Source organism: Vanacampus margaritifer, chromosome 2, assembly GCF_051991255.1.
Source record: "Vanacampus margaritifer isolate UIUO_Vmar chromosome 2, RoL_Vmar_1.0, whole genome shotgun sequence".
NCBI classification, from domain to species: Eukaryota; Metazoa; Chordata; class Actinopteri; order Syngnathiformes; family Syngnathidae; genus Vanacampus; species Vanacampus margaritifer.
The window spans coordinates 21,770,013-21,786,520 of record NC_135433.1 but is presented as its reverse complement, the minus strand read 5'-3'; positions in this window follow the sequence as shown (position 1 = coordinate 21,786,520).

Genomic DNA, 16,508 nt, shown 5'->3' with positions numbered 1-16,508 from the left:
CATTAAAGTGGTTGCACTTTTACATGTGTGCACTCCAATACAAATGATCTATTCATACGTCAAGCAAGCTAATTGTAAACAATTTCACTTGAGTGAATTGCATCCATACTCGGCAGACTCTTTCGTCCTTTCCAAAATGAAGTAAATACATGTCAATATGTCTCTTCATAAAAAAAAAAGTAGTTTACAGAGCTATTTCTGTTTTGCCAGTACTGCTTTGTTCTCTGAAATAGTTTTTCCTCTCAGCTCTGTTCTTAAGCCAGTTGGAGCGTATACAAACGGCAGCCTGCCATGACTGAAAACGCCTCCAAGTATCTCACGTTCCTAAGATGCTTCAGAAGTGGCAGTCATAAGGTAAAGCAATGAACATGTTTCATAACAATCGTAATTCTTGTATGACAAATAGACTACCAAGTTGTACAGATGAGAACAGTTTGGTACATCAACGTATTTACTAAAAAATTATTTTCACTGCATTTACTCCATCCTTGGGAATTGAAACCAGATCAAGTGTCAGTTTCTTGGTTTCTAGTTGTAGGGTCAACAGGAGTATCTGGCAAGGCACAGGGAGAACATATAACGCTGCACCCTGAAGTGTGATGTTGAGAGTGCTCCAACCAGGCACCTTTTTGTTGTGAGACAGCTGGAGGCACACACATCTAGGACCAGGAGACTTTTGTGAGGGGATGCGGATGCCTTGCTCAATGACACCTCTGCATTCTGCAAGTGGTCCTCAATGAATCTCGAGCTTGGAATACTGTGGTCTCCAAGCCAAGTGTGTAAGACAGCTGAACTCAAACCAGGGGATATTTTTAGGAAAAATTGCTGGGGAAAATCCTTTCAGGCAAGGACTCCACATGCAAATCCACACCGCTGACTCATTGTCCAAGAGTGGTCCAACCTGGAATCTAACCAGGGACCTTCTTGTGCCACCATCAGCACCAGAGCATTTGTGTGAAGGGCAGAGTTGGGGAATCCAGATCCAGAAAGTAAAAACCCAGAAACAGTTAGGCTTCAGCGCCTTTACTTGCCAATTGAGTAGAAGCACCTGTGGCTCAAGCTAATCTGTGGCAGAGATTTTACTTTCTCGGTCTGGATTCATCAAACCTGGTGAAAAGAGGGTGGACACCCTGATCAAGGGCATCTATGTAGTCTGCAACTCTTTTCAGCAGTGACGTGCAGTGAACTCTAGGTTTGGGTAGGCAGGCAGTCGCAAATGGAGACGCACACACCAATTACAAATTTTTGTGTCGACAGGCGAGTGTACAACATATCCTAGGGTGACCATATTTTAATTTCCAAAAAAGAGGACACTCAGCCCGATCTCGAGATATTTGATACTCAGATACAAGATGCCATACAGTCAAACTATTTTAACATATGCCTCCTCTGTATCTCTTCTGAAGTCTTATATTTTTTTGCTCCGCAATATTAATTAATTATTTTTTTATTTCCAGCTGGGTTCATACCCATCGCTTCTGGTGCGGCAGCTCAACATTTGCCACGCAGCTAAAGTTCTGGGCCACCATCACAGCCAGTGTGAGGTCTGCCAGCCATGGTAAACGTTGCAGTGCACTCCCATTTGCCGCACAACGAAAAACGGACCATTTCAAATCCGCCCGGAAAGAATGTAATAAAGGGAATATCTCCCTGTAAAACAGCCTAATTGCTTACAAAATCAGGCTAGCAATAGCAATACCAAGCACCATGTATTGTAAAGTGAAACAGTCAGTTATTTGAAGCACATCCACGGAGCCAATCTTTCCTTTTGCACCATTCTTTGTGAAAAGTACGAATAATTCTTTGTCCCTCACTTTGCAGAAGATCCGGTAGCTAAGGCGTTGGTCTCCCATCCTTCAAAAGCTGACGTTTTCCCTCAAAAGAAAGGCATGAAAATAGTTTTATATTCTCCAGAGTGGCGTCATCTTACCGCTTTGCTGTGCACTAAGTGTGTTTTGAATTTACGAATGCACTGTGCGAACGTACGTTCGCATAGGAATAATCCAGCAACGTAAAAAGGCTGCGTAGCGATCTGCCTATGCATGCACAAACACACATCGTTACACGGACAGAGCTGGTAAAAGCACAGTAGCGGTGTGCCTTTAGGAGGATAATTTTTGCAGCATTTTTGCCTGCAGCCCGGCGAAGTAATGAGACATTTTTAATTGAGGTATGAAAATCACCAAATGTTGTCACTTTTAAACCTATAGGTAGTGTAGGCTTTTGGAAATGAAAGAAATAATTTAAATAAACAGAAAAAGCCAAATGGTTTCAACTTTCATTTCAGCCTGGGGTAGGCAGTGCCTACCTTGGCTATCCTGACCGCACGTCACTGCTTTTCAGTGAGTCTCGAACTTGGAACCCTTCAGTTCCCAAGCTAAGGCTTAATCTCAATACCGCCCCTTACCCCTCGTCTTGTCCCTCAGCCCTTGGAATGTGTGTTAACGACGACGAAGGAGTTTCACAATTCTCCTTAAACTGTAGGGGTAGGATTACAAACAAGGGCTGCAGGTCTCTTTTCACAAAGATAGACGCCGACCTCCCTAGTTTCTCTTACTACTGTCACGCCCCCTCAGCAACACAGGCTGAAGTAATGGCGACGCCAGGAAATAACAAAAAACAGGAAACACATAAATGTGTAAGTATTGTATGTTAATATTTATTGAATATCATAGTAAAGATAGTGGTTTTATCGAATGTTCTCTATACTTTGGCAGAAATTGGCACAATTGCGTGTTTTGGTAAACGCTCGCTATTGTCATGTCTCTTACGTCACAAACAGCACACAACTGCGGCGGCTCGAGGTGACGACGTAACAGATTGGATAGCAATAGTACAATTTCTAGAGGGATTTTTTTGTCTTTGCCTCCCCAAATAAGTAGAAGGGAGAGGGGAGAGATTAACGAGACAAAGAGTGCAGGGTAAAGAGGAAGTTACGTCGTACGCGACCTACGTTGTTTCGATTTTACAGCATTAGTGCCTTGTTCGTAGCATCTTTTTTTTCGTTAATTTCCCACAGTAATCACGCCATTTTTAAGTTATTTAAAGTTGTGTTGTTTTTACCTCCTGCAACGGATGTCCATCAGCAGGTTGGCTTGCCATCAGGCGCGTCACATTTCCGTGTTTAAATTTGAATTAGCTCCGCTCTGCCGTCCGTCAGCAAAGAATGTCCGTGTGGAAACACAAAATATTGGTTCCAGCTCTTCCAGGTTACGTAAATATGTGTTTTAAAATGACTGTACAAATTATTTTGATGTAAATATTGACTTTAACGGGGAAATACGACTTAAGTCGAAATTCGGGTTAAATTGCCAGCGTAGGAACGGAACTCCGCTGTAACTTGAAGACTCCCTGTAATGGGATTGGGGGTAAATCTGTGCCGGACAGACCCTTCCAAACAGTTACAACCTTATACTACATCAGAAGTCAGAAAATTATGGGTGAAATTCAGCTCACTCTCAAACTCCATCGGTACCCTTATGAGTGAAAATAGTGAAATGTGAATTAATCATGTAGAAAATATGGCATGGAGCCTCTTGATTGGTAACTGCTTAAAATATAGTTGCTAGTGGAAGGCGCACATGCTTCCTGCTTGTAATGCCAGGTTGCTGGCATGCCTGCAAGCACACCTTGCAGTGAGAGCAGGGACAATAAGCTCGTTCATCGCTGTCACACCTTATATCCAGGACATCCTTGGGCTCCTGTGACAACAAGTAAAGCTGTGCGACATGACAGAATAGACAATTGTGAAACCAATAGAACCAAACACAATTGCAGAAATTGCGTCATGGGAAATATGGAAGACTAAATCATGACTATCATTGGCCATTTCTCTTGCCTTGCCTTATGTTGCGGCACCAATGGCTTCATATTTGCAATCAAACAACCCCTTTGTCTCGGGGGTTTCATCCGAGCACGGTGGAACAGAGCGCTGCATTGACGGGACGCAGACAGATTATCTTGTTTGAATGGCTTTTCCAGAGCAGCAAAAAGGCCAGCACAACAATAGGTAACTTGTTATAGGCACAACAAATCTAATATTCGTTTAACATGGCCCATGTGAGGTGGTGGGGGGCTGCTCTTGCCGGTACAGTAACTGTTTGTGTTTGCACAATGCACCACCTCAGCAGGGCTGCTAATTGGGCTGGTCGGACGCCGCCAAAATCCCCCGATGAAAGCAAGCGGTGGCCGCAAGTTGTCACAAGAGACACAACAATGTAGGGATTGAAATAATCTCTTTTGCGGGATTGTTTTGTCCTCGAGTACAGTCGGACAATCAATCAGAAAAGCCTAACTGTGCGTTGTTGCATACTGGGAGGGGGTTGTCCGTTGGTTTAGGCTGCCGATTTACAATGTATGTACAAGTGACTGATTATCTTAGGATCTTCTCCAAACCATTCCCATAAAGTTGGAAGCATAGGATGGTCCACAATATCAGAAAAAAAAAATCTGGGGAAGTGTAATGCGGTTGATTTTTAACATCTTAACTGATTTTTTAAATGTGAGAGACTCCATACATGGTGATGGAAAAATAATCGACAAATGGGAGGGGCGATTTCCTGCTTTTGAGGGAATCTCGGAGTCTTCAGGAGTCTCCAGTGATGCCACAAAAGTCGTTCAGTTTGTTGCGTGTTGCTTTTAAGAAGACATGACTAAGAGGATTGTAAATGTTCAATTTAGCGACAAAGTTGATAAGCAGGCCACATTGAGTAGCCGCTCACTAGCGCATGCCACTTTGTTGTCAGGGTACCAAAAGTTGCACCTAATTTTCAGTGGACAGAACGCTGCCCCCTCCCGACCCCTCTTTTCCAAGTGTGGTGGCTGTTAATAATTATTTAAAACTCATTTTACAGCATTAGCTTTTAAAATTGCTTACTTTTACTTCATGTTGAAAAATACACATTTGGCCTTTGCTGCATAGACAATTTTTTTACCAAGAACCTTGCAAGCGTCTTCAGGGAAACAGGTGCTGAGTCAGTGAGGGCAGGAATGCCAGAAAGAATGGGGAGGGAAGCAAAGTGTGTGTGAGTAATACTGAAAAGAAGCCAGCACCGAGAACAAGGGGCGGAGCCTGTCCGGGGATTGCGTGCAGACATCAAATGTTTACCTGTAGCGAAAAGAAAGGGGAAGGTGTAGAAAAGAAAAAACGGGCCCTGGTTTACAGGGGTGGGCGGGGAACCAAAGCCCAGAGCATGAGCTTCGCACGCAACTTAACAATACTACCTTTATGGAGACTGCCTTGCGTTAGTCACGCACACACACATGCACACACACACTTGCAACTGATGATGCGAGGGAATCTCATAGCAACATGATGATGACACTGCAGTCGGCCATGTGAAGCCATGCAAGGCAAAATGTGATTTTTCTTTTACTTCCCATCCATCCTGGTCATGTTTGCAAATAAGAATGACTTCTCAAACTTTTCACCTGCTAAAATAAAGGTTAAATAGATAAATAAAATACAATAAAATAAAACAAATCTAACAGCTTTTAAACAAGGATCCGGCAATCTGCGCCCAGCAAAAGCGTTGACCACGCCACGTGGTCATTTTACCATCAACAAATGGACAAAATGAGAGTGGCCTGACAGCCCCATTTGATCCCCGCTAACCAGCCTCCACTCTTCATCCTTGTCTGACTTCTGTGTCACTTGCTTTGTCTTCCTCTACACTTATCTTTGCTCCTCATCACATATCTGTTCTATGAACAAAACTTCTGGGATAAAGTGCACCGATAAGCGATAACAATAGCCAAGCAACAAGTTTGTTCTTTTCACCCACCTTTTTTCTATTATCTTCGCACCACTCTTAACAGTATTTGACTTGATTGGCATGCATCTCATTGTAGGCCCAGTTTGTGGAAATGGCCTAGCAAGACGGATTGGATAGGTTTTGGGGAACTGTTGCCACCTTAAGGACTGGAATTGTTATGAACGTACTTAAAAATGCATTTTTTTACACTCAGAGGAGGGACATTTATGTTTAAAAAAAATACCCTGATACGCATGTACATGGCCTATACCTTTGAATGTGCATGTCCAACAGTTCGGTTTTTTAGTGCTTTTTGCGCAACGTGCTATTTTCTTACTAGGAGCTAAACGGCAAATTTCACAACTGTGTGTGATTCCTGAAAATTTCCAAGGCTGTCCATGTCAATGCCTTTCTGTTACTCCTTCAGTCTCTCTGGATCTTTGTTGCAACATGCTGATTACATCGCAGGGGCCGCTTTTTCTCTTCGAGAACATCATTTTTGAAGTACTGTACTGTTGATCAACTGGTAGTTGTCATCTTGGCCTCATGTCAGATGTGAACAACATTTTGAAGAGGAATCTTTAAATACCATCTCTAATAACAGCAAATGTACTTGTCCATTTACAAATCAACAGATGTATAATAAATAACATCATACTTGTGATGTGAATAAATTATTAAATGACTTTACAACTTCGGAAGTCATACATTTTCAGAGAATATGTCAAAAAGTTACAGGAAAAAGTCGTAGTATTGTGACAAAAAAAAAAGTCACATTTGTTTCCAAAAAGAGAATTGTAGATTTACCAGAAGGAGTCTTACAGTTACAAAATATATATATATATACAATCATAATTTTTATTTTAATTACAAGAATAAAGTTGCAACATTACAGTGGTAAGGCTGTAAAGTTGTGAGAAAACGTAATAGCAAGAAAGTTGTGTTCGTCTTCACAAAATACAATGTGGTAAAAATAATTTTGTAGTGTTTTTTTTCTAAATTAAATCTAGCGTTCTATAATATTTTAGTTTATAAAAACATAATGTAATAATACCCTTCAGATGTGTGTGATTTTACCACCAGGGGAAGTATGATACTTATAAAGAAGCAAACTAAGAAGAATTTTACAACTACTATGAAGCCTATATCCCACTGAGGAGTGAACGTTTGCGAAGCTAGCTAATATTGATTTCTTGTCAGGGTTCGTTCAAGGTCCCAACATTAATGTTGGTCAACATTTTCAAAATTTCATTGTGACCAGAAAATTTATGAAAACATTAGGTAAACATTGAGCATTGAGACCTTGAACAAACACTAATGAGAAATCTACATTTGCTAGCTTCGCAAACGTTCGCCCTCAGTGGGATTCATGCATAAGTTACGCAATAAGCTGCAGTAATAAAAGTTTGGTAGAGGAAAAAAACTATAGGTCTGTGAGTATTGTATTGTTGTCTGCATGTGTTGATGCACAATTTGTGCCTAAATACCCATTGATTGTAACACAATAAACAATTTTAGCCTGTCTATGTTTTTTTGTGTTAGTTAGCATTAAGCTAAGATGAGGCAAAGCTATGTTGTTGTTTTAAATACATAAAGTGTGGTTCTCCTTTTTTTTGATTAGCTTGACAGTAAATTTACACATTTTGAAGCCATTTTTAGGAAAAAGTATTCCCTATGCCAAAAGCGTATTAAAAAATGTCTGCTAAGAAGCCTATATCCCACTGAGGGGTGAACGTTTGCGAAGCTAGCTAATATTGATTTCTTGTCAGGGTTCGATCAGGGTCCCAACATTAATGTTGGTCAACATTTTCAAAATTTCATTGCGACCAGAAAATTTATGAAAACATTAAGTAAACGTTTAGTGAGCGTTGAGACCTTGAACAAACCCTGATGAAAATATACACAAAAGCATACAAAAGATGTCTGCTATTTTGAAAAGTTAGGTCACTCATATCTCAAATCACCACTGTAGTTGACTCCTGTTCAGTGTGAAGAATTAAGTTGTAATATTGTGAAAATATGTTAAAAGAATAACAGAGCATTACAGGAAAAACATCATAATGCTTCTTGAATAAAGTCAAAATGTTATAAATTAATTAGATTATGCTTTGGCGGAGGTTTGCGCCAAGCTCTTGTTTTTAATGCTGCATGCATTATGACACAGTTAAAAGGTGTGATTGGCAGCTTGCGTGTAAAAGGCAGAGTTGCCGGGATTTAGCCGGCAGGCGCCTGCGGTCAGCGTAACGCACATGGCCTACTATAAATAATTTGACGATGCCATATAGTGTGTGAGCGAGGGCACGCGGGTGAGCGGGGCTTCCTTCCGTGTGAGCGTCTGCACTTAGGTTTGCGCGTACAATAGAGAGCATTGTTCACTTGACAGGCCCCTGCCTGCCTGACTGCCTGCACCCCCACACAACACTCCTACCTGAGCACAGAGACAGGTGTATTTGTCCCAGTCACGCATAGCCCAGCCACACTCCCACACAACCTGATACTGACACATACACACCAATTCCATGCAGCATACATACTATACTAGCATTGGATGTCATGCAGGTGTGGGAAACCTATGGCCCACTAAACTGCGATCATGCAAAAACAATTAAATCTGAACAGGCCCTGTTATGGAAAATCCAAATGTTATTATGTAACAATGTACTTAGCATAAAACACAAAACTCCAATCACTCAGCTCTACGGGGTCCAAGCTGGAAACACATGCACAATAAGTGAGCAAGCTAAAGTCTTCGGCTGCAGGAAAGTTCCAGTGTATTTCCATAAAAATGCAAACGCAACTCCCGGAAGGGTGTGTTTATCTAAACAAATGTCCTCTCGCATGCATTCATCAAGAATGCCTGAGTCATTTCATTATGAGTCAGAAGTTGATTTCACTGTTGCTTAATGGGGATTATTATTTCCTCCTCCAAGCGTGAGGCAGCGGGATCATTAAAACAAAATTTCTGGTTCTTTTTTTGCCATTTGAAAGATGTATCCCCAAGTTGGAATTTGATATATTCCCAATATCTTAGATTGTCCTCTATAAAGAAGTAAGCTTGCTAACCTGCTGAAGACCCCCCCCCCCCCCACACACACACACACACACACTTGTATCTGAGGTATTTCCCATCACTTCTTGACGTTACAGTAATGAGGCAAGTGTTACCCCCTCCCAGACACAAAAATTATACAACATTAGTACGTACATTGGTACATTCCAGTAAGTGGCTTGCGTCCACTGGAGGACTAACAAACACAACTACACTGCTTTACTTTTGTTTGTTTTTTCACTTTTGCAAAATAACTGTATCTATTTTTGCTATTTTAGTAAGGGTGGATGCGTTTCCTCAGCCAAAGAATTAATAGTTGCATTCCCATGCAGACATATATCTCTTAGCATGATAGCCTGAAGGAAGTAGCCTGATAACATAAGGACAAAGAAACAATGTGAACTTCACCTGTTTTATTGGATGATTTCTTTGTTTTTATATTTGTTAATTTACATCTTTGTTGTTTGAGTCAAGACACAAGTCTTCCCACCCTCACAGATAATATATATAGATTGCAGTCTTGTCGTCTTGACCGTCAAGAAATAGCATGCTAGCATATGGATAATCAAACAAAGTCTTTGACTTTTTCACTTTTTTGTTGAGAAATATTTATCCCTCCCATATAAAGTATCTCCCACAACACTTTTTTCCCCCATCAATTTTAATTTTCCTAAAATAAATGTTCAAAATGCCTATGTTTGTATTTGCCATAATACTGTAAAACAAAACAAAACAATCCCATTCATTTTACTCACACATCACACATAAAGCAGCGATATATACAAAGGTCACAATTGCTATGGTAATAAATTATTTCATACGCTGGTCTCCATCACTTCGGCATTTGCACTTCGGTTGACGGAGCTTGGGAAGTCGGAGCCACATAAGGAAACATTTGTTCCCGCCGTCCTTGAATGGAGTGCTTGTGCCGGAGGTAGTCAAAGAGATACAAGAGGAGAGCACATCCAAACAGTTTGAACACAAGAGCTTCGCTGTGAAGCCCCCTCTCTGTCTGAGTAATGAATGTCCTCCAGTCTTATGATGATCGCACACGGCCCAATGATATGACTGACGCCATTGTCCTCGCCGCCAGGTTGGTGGACGCTGGCGGAGGTCAGTTAATATTAGATTTGGCTTTGGCTGGACATGTATATAGAAGACAGATTGTGTTTATAAGACCTAAAGGAAATGGGGAGTGGGGACCCATCTTTATTGAGTGGTTGTTATTGGGGGTATACTTGAATCAGTAAACCTGAGGGTCATGGGTCCATTTTTATTGGGTTATCAGAGCAAAATGGCACAAGCTATTTTAGTGATTGTCAAGAACATGCAATTTAACTCATTTGCTCCCAAAAACGTTTAAAAACATTGTATTTTAAATATTGCCATGCTGCCAAAAATTTATTTATAAGTTTTTTATGTTATGTCGACTGAAAAAAAAAAGATCTAAATCTGCATCATTATCTATCAGACTTTAAAATTAATAAAATAGTAGGTACAGCTTTTCTGGTTAGCAACATTTTGGTTTTCACAAGGCACTACAGATTGGTATGTCTCACCCATACTTTCTTAGTGTCTACATCAGAATATCTGGGTTAAAAACAATAAAATAAAACAAAACACATTTATTTTTTATTCACATTTATTTCCCAAAATTTAGTTCTGAATTCAAAATAGTACCGTAAAATGCCTTAAGCTTATTTTCTTAAAGGTCCCAGAGTATGAAAATGCACTTTAGTGGGGTTTCCTATCAATAATATGCGTCCCCGGCCTGTCTACAGTCCAACCAGGTATGAAAAAAATACGTCTGCGACTTCGTTAGCTTTCTCCTCCTTTCTAAAATGTGTGCTAAAAACGGGCAGATTAAACTTCCGTGACTTAGTGACGTCAAAAAGACACTGAAGTGCACTCGAACCAGCCCCCTCGGGTTAGTGGCACCACCTCTGGTAAAGGTTTGTCACGCCAACTGAAATTCGAGATGCTGGCTGCGCCTTTCTTTTTCTCTCCCTGCTTGCAAATGCTCCGTGGAGAGGGGAAACAATGATCAGGAAAAAGTGGTTGCTTCCTTCGTCCCAAGTCTCTGAGAAGACAGTGGATTAATTTTATTTTTGAAGGACGTGTACCGACATCATTTCTCAAAGGACTGTTTTGTTAGTGAACAGAGCTGGAACATAATGGATCGGTCCCAACAGTGTAACATGACTGCAAACGGGGAAGATGTAAGTTTAACGTTTTTGATTTAGCCTTCCTTTCTATTACTGGTGTATTTTAGTGCCTAAAATGGGAGCTACATTTGTCGTGTGGAGGTTGTTTGGTCCGCGGTGGTTAATTTGCCGTGAGTGGCAACTCGCCACCTAGTTGACATGACTTTGTGATGCCAACAGGACGCTAAGTGGTCTCGACGAGAAGGCTTGCACGTTGCAACCGCGCAGTGGCCTAAATGTGCACATTTGTGTTATTCATAACCACTTGTAAGTGTCTACAAGCATTCATGGCAAATCAGAGACATTCACGGCAAAATAACATTCGCGGCAGATTTGCCGGTTACGGCAAAAAAAACCATTCCCTAAACAATCACAAACTAACGCTACAACATAGTCTCTGTAGTAACGTTATGCTTTTTCTTATTGTAAAATGTTATGCCACTTTTCTACATATTAAAATAGTTCTCAAATGTGTAAAAGACATGTCTGTATTTTTCTTTTCTTCTGCTCCCATGGCCAGTCGTTTCCATTCACAGCATAAGCACATGGCTACCATGACCGAAATCACTGCCCATTCGAGAGAGCAGGGTGCGGCCTAGGCGTGGCCTGGTGCAGCTATTTACATAAAAGTGACACCCCTAAAACAAGCTGTATTGAACAGAGCGTTTTTTTGGCTGATTTAGGGACAGCAAAAATATTAGATCCAAAGTCCATTTTGATGAATACATGTCACAGACATGTCTTAACTATTCTAGTATGTTGAAAAGTTGAGACCTTTAAGGATGGGCAAGTATCAGGCTGATGCCCGGCCTTATTTCAAGGTATCCGTTCACGTGACGGGCTAGTTCAGGAAATAGAATTTAGAAGAATAGGAAATTGCCATTAATTTCATGCAATATGAATGAAAAATGCTGCATTTCGATATATATATATTTTCTTTAAAATTATCTATTATTCTTTTTTGGGGGAGATTTGATGTATCAAAAGTAGTATCGGTCCTTGATATTGTTGTCCATGACTAAGTTGACTACTCATTCTGAAAAAAAGTGGTATTCAACATTCCTACATACAATTCCACGGCTGAGCTCTTTATTTTCTTTTTTTTACTTGACTGAACAATGTTTTCTTACATCATATACTGTACTGTATATACTAGGCATGGGATGTTGCAGGTAACTAACCCATGGTATAGTCTGTACCTCAGTTTTTGGGTCATGGTTCGGTACGTTTTCGATACGTGTTTTGCGCATTATAAAAAAAAAAAACCTCTCTCTTTTTCAAAACTATCTTTTCATTTTGTTTGTCAGCAAAAACGGCACTGTACCAGTGCACTGAATCACAGAACTTATTTCATTTCCATGCTTGAATTAATCTTTAATTAATTTAATAAGCCATGGCTTCTTTCCGTCTCCTTTCGGATGTCAATGTTGCAAATGATATGATGTGATTGATGTAACCTGTAATAATGTGTCTGAAATGAAAAAAATGAATAAAACAAAACAAATCTGTGAGATTGTTACACGCTCTGATAATAATAAGGCGTCAGATTTATGTAGCGCTTTTCTAGACACTCCAAGATGATCCATTATTCACGCCTTCACACATTCACACTGTGGTGGCGGTAAGCTACTTAAGTAGCCACAGCTGCCCTGGGGCAGGATAATGGAAACATGGGTGCCAGTGTGCACCTATGACCCCTCTGACCACCACCAAACATTTGCACCTTCCATACACCAGTGTAGTAGCACTAGAGGCAATGTGTGTGAAGTGGACACAACATTGCCTTGGGGAGAGCGGGGATCGAACAGCCGACCTTTTGGTTACTGAATAACCGAGCCACGGCCACCACAATTGGTGCTGCTGTTTTTGATAGCAATGGAGTTCAAGTCTCTGAGGTCTTGTATGATTTAAAGTTTTCCATGCTGCCTCAGATAAAAAACAAAAACGAACCTTGAACGAATAAACATTAGATGTGATTTTGAAGATGTGATTGACTACCGCCATGCATTTGCAGTATGCTTGCTGAATACGATTACTGTGTAAGCTCAAGGCAGGCACATGGTATTGAGATAAAGCCACATTCATATTTTGTTCGCTGATCACAAACAGATTTGATGTTATTTACATTCATCACATAGTTTCAGATAAGGTCCAGTCTCCCCCAGTTGCCTTTAATTTTATAAACGTAATTATTCATTGATGTCAGTTGAGTTTAGGGAGATCCACACTGTGAGCTTTATTAAAAAATGTCTATTTCTCCTTTACTTTCTTTTTTTTCCACCTTAAGAGGAGAAAAAAAGCCTTCATGCAGCAGTGGTGGCTTAGGAATGTGAGACAGGAATGCTGTTCAGTTACTATAAAGGGGGTTACTGATCACTGAAAACAATGTCTTTGTGTTTTCATCCTTGGCTGTAGTCACGCAATGTTGTGTGCGCAAAAAAGAAAAAAACATGGGCAACTTTTCAACCCCCGGCACATACGGCACACAAGAAAGCCATCAAGTACCTGCGATTGACAGAATCGCGTGCGGCTCAGGTACTCTGGGAGCGTACTGGAGCGGCGCCAGATGCAGAGGCATGGAAAAGCTGGAGTGGAACTGTGCTATGCCTGACTCACGACTTTTCAGTCCTCTAATTGTACTTTACAACAGCGTTTCCCAACCTTTATTGACCCAGACACACATTTTATATTGGCAATATCACACGGCACACCATCACATAAAAAAAATGTCACACAAAATAATACTGATAAAATGATGAGCTCATCTTTAAATTAGGGGTGTTTGGCGATTACATTTTACAATTAATCGCAATACTTCAAGAGTTAATTCATGATTAATCACAAATAATCTGTTCTAAATGTACAATACAATGCACAATAAAATTTCCCCCCCAAGTTTTCATACTTTTGTTAACATAAAAGTGGGGAAAAAATGTTAAATAGAAATGTGGCTATATCTTTTAGTCATTGATACAGTAATTTCATAATAATTCATTCTTTAACATGAAGAATATTAATTAAAATGGCAAAATACAACTTGACCCAAGTCTCCACAAAAATATGCAATATTATTAAATGTATTACTGCTAAGTTTTGAAATGGACGTGTCTGCTGCGTTGCGAATGGAATTCACCCACTACAGGCTTTCCATGTAAGGGGCGGTCATTCGCGCGTTACAAAAACTAGTGGCGTTAAAGGAACTTTAAATTAGCGGCAACTCAAAATGAACACACTCATTTTGACACCACTACTTTATATACATACACTCACAAATTTGATATGGCATTAAAAAAGGTGATTTTTATTATTTGTTACTAGAGCTTAAAACTGCAGGAACGGAGAATGTGTGGTGGTGGTATGCATGGTGAGCAGAGAGCAAAAATAGGGTCTTATAATAATAATAATTTAAGACCATTTTAATTAAACTTGTCCCCACTTTAATTAAGCTGACACTGACACACTTTGGTAAGTGCTGCTGTTCTGGTTAGCAATAGTTTAAATAGGCCCAGCAGTACATTTTTTATACCATATGCAAATATGAAAGTATATCATATTTGCCGCAAATTATTAATTCAACTCCTACTGAGGGAGGCATTTATTTGTACAAATACATGTTTTAATTACTGGTATATTGCATTATGTACAGTGAAACTTGACTATATGACACAACATTGTTGTGTGACCATAAATCAACGTGTTGAAGTTCCTGTTTCCACATGACATGAATTCATTTACATTATTGTGCAGGGAACATGTTCCACGCTTGAATTCATCTGAGAGTCTGTTAGTGTTTACATGCCTTGGTAGGCGTTGTTTTGGTTCGCAACCGAGGTCTAATCTGCAGTTCACTGTTTAATGTCCGTATGTGAAAGGTAGCATCTAAAGTATAGAAGGTGTGTATTTAAAGAAATTCTCTTTGTGGTATGGTACACACTCACCTTCAGAAAATTAGTTACCCCTAATGAAATTTAATGCGTTGGCCTAATTATTATTCAAAAACGGGACTGGGAAATACTGTAAAAGTTTTAAGATAACAGTTCATAAAGATTAAATGAATTAAATTGTACTAAAAAGTTAAATACTGATGAACTTAGTGATTCTTCTATTTTCCATTTTGAGAATTTTCCTTCTATATGGTTTCATTAGACTGTGAGTAATTTATCAGGATAATATCCCTCTGGCATCTCCAGTCCACTCCTAGAGTCTCCAGTTCTTGTTTTGAGGCTGTGAGGGAAGCTCTGATCCAAGGAATACTGTACAAGCAAGCCCGGAGGCGTAAGAACATGAAAGTGAAGTCAGCAAAAACAAGAGATTCATTCATTCATGGGAAGGTGATTTAATGCACCAACATCCTTGTGTGTCTGCGCGCCGCCACAGATGATCATCATTACTCACTCGCACCGCTCACACGCAAGCCACCTTCATGCTGACACCTGATGAATGACAATCAAATCTACTGACACGATTACTGACATAATGACATCTTTGGGTCTTACTGGTAATACTATAATGTCATCAATTACTGTATATGTGTATGTATGTATAAATGCATGCTAATGCTACTTTTAGAACAATTTTAAGTTTGTTTAGTGGTGTGAGGAATCTCTTTTTTATATCAGTATGTTCACTTACAATATTTTACATGAAAATGACATTCAAAAATATATTTTTTTCATTCAACATCAAATATTGTTTCATATTGTCTTTTTTCTAGTACAAATGAATGAAATACATGATTGAAATTAAATAGAAAAAACAAACAAACAAATATGCTAATAAAAATAAGATATTGTTTTATATAATACAACCCTGTGCACAACCCTGTTACCATAACCTTTTTAGCACGAGAACATTTGTTTTTTGAATGTGTGTACACCAAGATATTTTGGGAAGCATTTCAGCGCTGGATTTTGGATGATAATGATTCACTAACACTGGGTTTCAAGAACATTAAATTTGGGATTGTGATACAAGACAGAAAAAGGGAAATGATGCTCAATACTTTGATAATAATGGCAAAATTATAACACATATGCAAGTTTATTAAATGTCGACCTTCGTTTTTGATTTATTGAACAGAGATTGAAGGGTTTGGAAGGGCATTGAGGAAGGTTAAGACAAAGCAAGCCTTGTCGGTATTTAATAACACTGATTAGACCTTTTTTTATGGGGGGGGGGGGGGGGGTGTTTTGTGTGTGTTTTTTTTCTTGTGTTTTGTTTGACAGCACCGTTCTGGTTTTGTGTGCTCAGTTTGAATTGGATGTTGGAGTTTAAATTAATAAAGAAACCAACAAAAAACACACACAACCTTTTAGCACAAAAGAAGAAGAAGAAGAAGAAGAATGATACGCTGAAATGTACATTTTCCAAAAGAATGGGTAGAGCAAAGTGATGCCCCCACTTCTATTTTTCATATTTTTGTAACATAGTTAGCCTTAATTTACAAATTTAGATTTCATGTTAGTTTATTTATTACGTCTTTATTTAGGAAGCTGGAAACTG